At 39.5% G+C, this 7298-nt stretch overlaps 1 protein-coding gene across 3 annotated transcripts in view; it reads left to right on the top strand.

Moving 5' to 3' along the window:
* Positions 1-550: 550 nt before the first annotated feature.
* Positions 551-7298, top strand: part of Plekhh2 (pleckstrin homology, MyTH4 and FERM domain containing H2) — a 117233-nt gene continuing 110485 nt past the window's right edge. For all 3 annotated transcript variants that reach the window (XM_058573532.1, XM_046425118.2, XM_046425111.2), the window contains exon 1: positions 551-693. The gene's annotated coding sequence lies outside the window, so the exon portion shown is untranslated. The remainder of the gene's footprint in view (positions 694-7298) is intronic.

The raw sequence follows: 7298 nt of genomic DNA, 5'->3' as shown, positions 1-7298 counted from the left end.
GGATAGTTAAAACTTTCAAAGGCGGCATGCAAAGGAAATAGCTTGTAAATGTTCCCAGTGGGCGTCCTTGGGGATGGGGAGGTGCACAGCAGTGGTCTCAGGTGTAAAGGCAGCTGTGAACAATAAACCTGAGCAGGTAGAATGGAGGCCTTGAACACTGGACTAGGGAATCTGTTCTTGATAATTTGAGTAAAAGCAAGTCAATGAAGGTTTCTGGCAAGGTGTAAATCAAAACTGCCCTGAAGGACAATTAACTCGCCTGGAGCATGAAGGATGGACTCACAAGAGAGATTTCAGGCTGGGAGACTTAAGCAGGAGGATGGTATAATAATAGTCCAGCCCGGCAGAGGAACTAGAAAGTACGTGACCGACCTCTACAACAAGGTCTGAGGTCTAGATGTGAGGAAGGCTCGGGGTACACGGGTCAGGACAGAACTACTTGGAAAGGAGACTGGGAAGAGCCAAAGTTATAGACACACTCTTCAGTGACGACGGGTGGTCTTCCGTGGTCCCGGATTGGCTATCCCGGCCGCCAGTCCCGGGAAGGGGTGGCGCCCTGTCCCCGCCCGCCGGGGGCTCCTAGAGAGGCGGGCGCGGGCTGAGAGCCGGGAGAGCCCGGGGAGCCCGGGAAGCCCGGGATCAGGCGCAGCCGGCAGGGACATTGGGTGCTGCCACCGGGGACCCGCAGCAGAGGTAAGCAGATGGGAAGTACCCGGAGCCGGGGGACGACCCCAGCGTCTCAGCCACTCCGGGATCCCCGCCCCCTCGGGAGCGCGCCGTCCGGGGGGCTCATAGAGCCGAGGATGGGGACCGCGGGCCGAGTCGGCTGCTGGGATCCGGAGGATGGAGCAGCTGGCGCAGCTCTAGACCCCACGTCTCCCTCTGCAGCCGGGGTCTGACTCCAGGTCTGGGTCTCGTCTGCAGGGGTGGGTTGGGGGCGGTGGCCCGCACCCCTTCGTCCCCTGGGCTCCTGTGACGTTTTGTTTGAAAACCCAGAGCCCGGGTTTCTGGCGCTGCGCCTGTGGTCCTTGTGGGCACAGCGGGGCCCCAGGTTAGAGATGCCCCCGCAGTTAGGGATGCTGCGGCTTGGCCTCGGCTTCTGGGGAGCCCCACTGTGATCTCCCGGGAGAAACTTCTCAAAACTTTAACGAGCCATTTTCTACACCTCGAGTTGCCGGGACGTCAAAGTGCCCTAAGGTGACCTACCATGAAACTACGCTGTCCCCGAAGTCAGTAGACCACTTTTTAAAAGATGGAACATTTTAGCCGTGGTATTCTGAGCGCGAGACACTGTGAGAAGAGAAGTCGAACCATTTGTGCTGTGAAAGCACTAGTGCTGGGCTACCTGCGGGTCACTACTTTCTTTGTGAAAATTCCTGTCTTAGCAAGTCTGGACCGCACCGCTCAGTGCGTGCCTGAGGAGTGTGGGGCGAGGAGCAGGCTGTTTGGGGCAGTGCCACCGAAGGGCAGGCGTGGCCGAAGTGGGACTAGGTGGTGGCGGTAAGGTTCTTTAAACAAGGCATGTCTCAGTCTGGTCAAGAAAGGCATCTTTTCTGCTAAAAAGAAAAAAAAGAAAAGCACAGTTACCTGATCCAGTTAAGCTGTCCCTTAAGAGAAGAGAACTAAAGAATGTGAGAGGTTAACCCTGAACTCCATCAGAGTAAACCAAAGGAGATGAATCTTTCCTTTTGGGGTTTTGTAAGAGAAACAGGAAGTCAGAGATTCAGAGAAAAGAGCATTCATTCCACAATTGTAAACAGTTTATTTTGTGTCAGTATGTATTTTCAAAAGTTATTGAAGGTATTTGGAAAACTCAAGACTTTTTCTTGTCCCCTGCAGAGAAGATAGAGCACTTTCAGATTCAGAATTTAGATATATATATTTTTAAGTAATTGGTTATAGCTCCAAAGTGCTATAGTTCTATAACATCAGTGGTAATATTTATTGTTCATAGAATTCTTAACTACTCAAGATGGTGCATTAGTGCAAACTACTTCTGTACTTTTATACACTGATATTATAGAATGAAATGAGGAAACCAGGTGTCTAGACCTCAGTGTGGACCAATCTGAAGCTTTGAAAAAAAATTTTTCTGGTAGTATTGAAGATTGAATCCAGGACCCACACATGCTGGGGAAGTGTTATACATGGAGCTACAACCCCAGCCCTTTTAAAAAAAAATATTTTTATTTCAAGACGGTGGGTGTGGGGGGTGTCTTACCAAGTTGCCCAGGTTGACATAGAGCTTGGTAATCCTCCTGCGTCCATCTCCCTAGTAGCTGGGGTTATATTCTGTCTTCACTGCTTCTCCTGCAGTTTTGAATTTTTTTTATTATGACCCAATTAAAATGGAATGCAGATGTTAAGTGCCAATATAATAAAATTCTTAAAGCATTACTACCTCATTGTAAAATAAATTAGCATAACTGAAAAATAGGTGTGTTTAGTTTTGATGTTATTTGTTGTGTCATTTTTTTCATAGCAAAGTGCTTTAGGTAAGCTATATGCATGATGCTTTTATTTTTGAAGTTAAGTTACCCTTTTTTTGAAAAAACTTTTTTTAGTTGTAGATGGACACAATACCTTTATTTAGCATTTTTTATGTGGTCCTGGGGATTGAACCCAGTGCTTTATGCATGCTAGGCAAGCGCTCTACCACTGAACCACAACCCCGGCCCAACAGTTACCTCTTAATTATTTGAGTTAATGGTGACATTCTTGGAAGAGATAATAACCACATATAATGGATCATTAAATGATCTATTTGTAAATGTGTTTTTAGTGTACATCCACTTAAACTACTACTTTTTCTTGTTCATAAATTTGTGCTTTTTATCAAGATATAATTCAGAAACCATAAAATTTACCCTTCTAAAACTGTGCAATTCAGTGATTTTTAGTATATTTTCAAAATTGGCAATCATCACCACAATCTAATTCTAGATTATTTTATCACCCCCCAAAAGAAATCCCAGTCCCCATTGCCCTTTTATCATAGCCCCTGACAACCACTAACTGCTTTCTGTCTCTCTGTCTGGTTTGTTTCACTTATAATAATGTTTCAAGGTTCATCCATTTTTATAGGCTGTAGTGGTATTTAATTTCTTTTTGTATCTGAATAATATTCCATTCTGTGTTTATGTCACATTTTGTTTATCCATCCACTTGAGGGTGGACACTGGGTTGTTTCCTCTTTTGGGCCTTTATGATTGGATGTTATAAATAATTGTGCACAGGTTTTTGTGAGAACCATGTATTCAATTCCCTTGGCTCTATACTTCATATTGGAGTTACTGGGTCATAAGGTAACTAAACTTTAGAGGAACTGTTAAACTATTTCCAAAGCAGCTGCAATATTTTTGCAATACCACTGGTAATATATGAGGGTTCCAATTTCTTCACATTCTGACCAACAATTGTTAGTATATGTTCTTTTTCATTTTATCTATCCTATTTGGTATGAAATAGAATGTCATTATGACTTTGATTTTTCACTTTCCTGTAGAGTTAAGGATGGTGAACATCTTTTCATGTGCTTATTGGCCATTTTTATTTCCTTTGGAGAAATGTCTATTCAGATACCTTGGCCATTTTTCATTTGGGTTGTCTCTTTTTACTGCTGAATTGTATGAGTCCTTTATATCTTCTGGACACAAGCTCCTTATCAAGTACATGATTTGCAAATATGCCCCCCTCCATTTTGTAAATTTTTTTTTTCACTTTCTTGATTGTGTCCTTTTAAGCTCCAATTCTTAAATTTTTAAAAAAAATTTTAAAGATATTGATGGATCTTTATTTTATTCATTTATATGTGGTGTTGAGAATCAAACTCAGTGCCTCACACATGCTAGGCAAGTGCTCTCCCACTGAGCCACAACCCCAGCCAACAACAATTCTTAAATTTTGATGAGGTCTAATTTATCTATTTTAGTTATTTGTTGTTTAGAACATATCTAAGAAACTATGTCCTGGTTCAAGCTCCTGAAGATTTATACCTGTTTTCATCAAAGAGTTTTAGAACTTTGGCCCTTACATTTAGCTCTTTGATCCATTTGGGGTTAATTTGTGTATATGGTATGAAGTAGGGAATCAAATTAATTCTTGTGCATTGGGGCATCCAACTGTCTAAGCATCATTTGTTTAAAATACTATTCTTTCCCCCATTGAGTTGTCTTGATACCCTTGCCAAAAGTCAGTGAATGTAAAGGTGAAATGTTATTTCTGGATTCAACTTTATTCCATTGACCTATATTATATGTCTATCCTTATGCAAGTATCATGAAGTCCTATGATTTGTGCCTTTGCAGTAAGGTTAGAAAGTTAAACGTGTGAGTCCTCAAACTTTAAAAAATTATTTTGGCTATTCTATTCTAAGTTCCCTGTAAATTTTAGGTTTAACTTGTTAGTTTCTGCAAAAGAAATAGTTGCACTTTTTGAAGGGATTGCATTGAATATGCCATCTTCACAGATTCAGTCTTCCAATCCATGAACATGCAATTTCTTTCATTTATATAGATCTTTATTGGCTTTCATGGGTCTTTTGGAGTTTTCAAAGTACAAGCCTTGCAAATTTAACAAGTTTTATATTTTATTGATTTTGATGATAGAGTAAAGGGAACAGTTTCTCAATTTAGGTTTTGGATTTTTCCTTGCTAGTATACAGAAGAACAGTTGATTTTTATATATTGATTTGGTTTCCTAGAATCTTGCTCAACTCACTATTCCTTAGAAAATTCTAAGGAATCATGCATGTCATCTGCAAATGGAGATAGTTTTACTTCCTTTCCAACTGGGTTGCTTTTTATTTTGTTTTCTTGCCCTTTCTAGTACAATGTTGAAATGTTGAATAGAAGTAATGAAAGCAGACATCCTTGTCTTGTTCATGACTTTATTGGGACAACTTTCAATCATTTACCAGTGTGTATGATGTGAACCGTGGGATTTTTTATAGATGTCCTTTATCAGGCTGGGGAAATTTCCTTCTTCTTTTTTCTGAGGAGGGGGTGGGCGGTGCTGGGGATTGAACCCAGGGAATTGTGCATGAGAGGCAAGCACTCTACCAACTGTGCTATATTCCTAGCCCCAAGGGAGAAATTTCCTTCTATTGCTGGTGTGTTGAATGCCTTTATTATGGGGGCTATGTATTTTCTTAAGCGTTTTTCTGAGTTGTTGAGATGATTGTGTGGTTTTCATATGGTATATTACCTTGATTCTTTTATTAATTTGCTGAGAAATATGTACTCCTTATGTTATTTTTGACTGTAGGCTGGGAATGTAGCTCAGTGGCAGAGGACTTGCCTTTCATGAGCAAGGACTTGGGTTCTATCCCTAACACTGCAACAAACAAAACAAAATCTGTAGCCATTTTACACTAGAACATAAACAAGGGGGTGTAAATGGAGATCAAAATTTAACCAGCATGAAATAGACTTCTAGTTGCTTAAGACAGAAAAGTGTCCCTACATTTCTGCACAATTGTATGAATGGATCAAGAATTAAGGATGGCTGTTTCATGACTGCTTTTTATTTTTTAATATTTCATCCATATTTTCTTTCCCTGTCTCTTTTAAAGCTAATAATGAGAGAAATCAAATAGTAGAATGATAAAAAGTTTGTGTTTGGCAAATTACATTTCTACTCCTAAAGCATCAATGCTGAAGTGAGTCATTAATAGTAAATGCTAATATGGGAAATGAAAAAGATTATTTACAAGGCTAATATTATTCTAAAAAACAAACAAACAAAACACAGATAAAACAGCGAAGCAAGGATGCTGTAGACACCAAGAAACAAGAAGAGAATGATGTCAGCTCTACCATGATGAACTTTCCTTAAACTATAGCTGGGATTGAAAGGTATCTGGAGGCTTTGACATGGTGGGATACTTTTAATAAAAGTTGTAGCCTTCATAGAACAATTCTGCTTGTATTTATTTGTTTTTAAAAGATTGAGTGATAATGTCAGTATTAATATAAAAAAGTACATTATGCACAAACCAATACTTATGCTAGGAAAATCTTTCAGTGGGATTTTATTAGCATACAGTTTTTTAAAAGTTGGTATAGATTTAGGGAGGAGAATAAATTACACTAAATACTGGGAATAAACTTGATTGTATTTTTATAAAACAAAAGAATAAAATAACATACTTCAACTGCAGGACCCTCCAGGGTCTAAGTAACATGCTCCTCATGCCTGGAGTTTGGCTCCTGCAGGAGATCCATTCCTAATGCAAATTTTATCAGTTCATAGCAAGGACAATTCAGAAATACATTATTTAAACCTTTTATTTTAATAACTCAATAAAACATTAACAATGGGCTGAGGAGGTACCTCATTGGTAGAACATTTGCCTAGCACATGTGAGGCTCTGAGTTTGATTCCCAGCACTGAAAAAAAAAAGCAACGTTTAAAGTTGCTTTTATGAATCTCAGAGCCAGAAACAATCATGCTTAATGAAGTAACACCTATTTAAAAACCAGTTCCCTGGCCTCTTGTCTTCCTCCCTATAGTGTTTCTCCTCCAAAAGGAAAGTTAATATCATGGAAAATACTGAGTCCAGATTAATGTAGATGATTCCAAATTTCATATTTATAGGTTTTTCTCTTCTTACACCAATAAAAATTATGCACACTTGTCAGGATCATAACTTACCTAGATAAATATGCCAAAGGATTTCTGGCTTGAAGGATAGCCTGTTCTTGGACAAATTCAGAGTGGTGCTAAGTAATAATTTTAGAACAAATCTAATATATATTTGTAGCACTGGTATAGTGTTTCTCTATGTTATTTTATTGTGCTATCAATTGAATCAAACTGTGATACTTCTGTAAATGTAAGAGTGTGGTAAAATTATAAGCTATGGATTTTAAAAGTCTATCTGTTGGACAGAGTTAAAATAATAATAGTACTCTGTGCTGTGCTATTATACTATCCAGAGTTCTGTCAGAAACAGCAAATATTTAATTTGTCCCTCACAACTTACCAGTGAGGAAGGATAGTTTGTGATTGTCAGCATCTTTCTTTTTCCAGATTGTGTAAACTGAGACACTAAAAGAGAATTAAAATCATGGCATTTGCAGGTAAATGGATGTAGTTGGAGAGTATCATGCTAAGTGAAGTAAGCCAATCCCCCAAAACCAAATGCCGAATGTTTTCTCTGATATGTGGATGTTGATCCATATTGGGGATGTCTGGGGGAGCATGGGAGGAATGAAAGAACTTTCGATAGGGCAAAGGGGAGGGAGGGGAAGGGAGGAGGCATGGGGGTAAGAAAGATGGTGGAACGAGATGGACAT

The sequence above is a fragment of the Marmota monax genome, unplaced genomic scaffold (assembly GCF_021218885.2).
Source record: "Marmota monax isolate L192 unplaced genomic scaffold, Marmota_monax_Labrador192_F-V1.1 WCK01_AAM20220418_F8-fsc00015, whole genome shotgun sequence".
NCBI classification, from domain to species: Eukaryota; Metazoa; Chordata; class Mammalia; order Rodentia; family Sciuridae; genus Marmota; species Marmota monax.
Note: the sequence above shows the minus strand (reverse complement) of the source record. Positions and strands in the feature narration are given on the sequence as shown.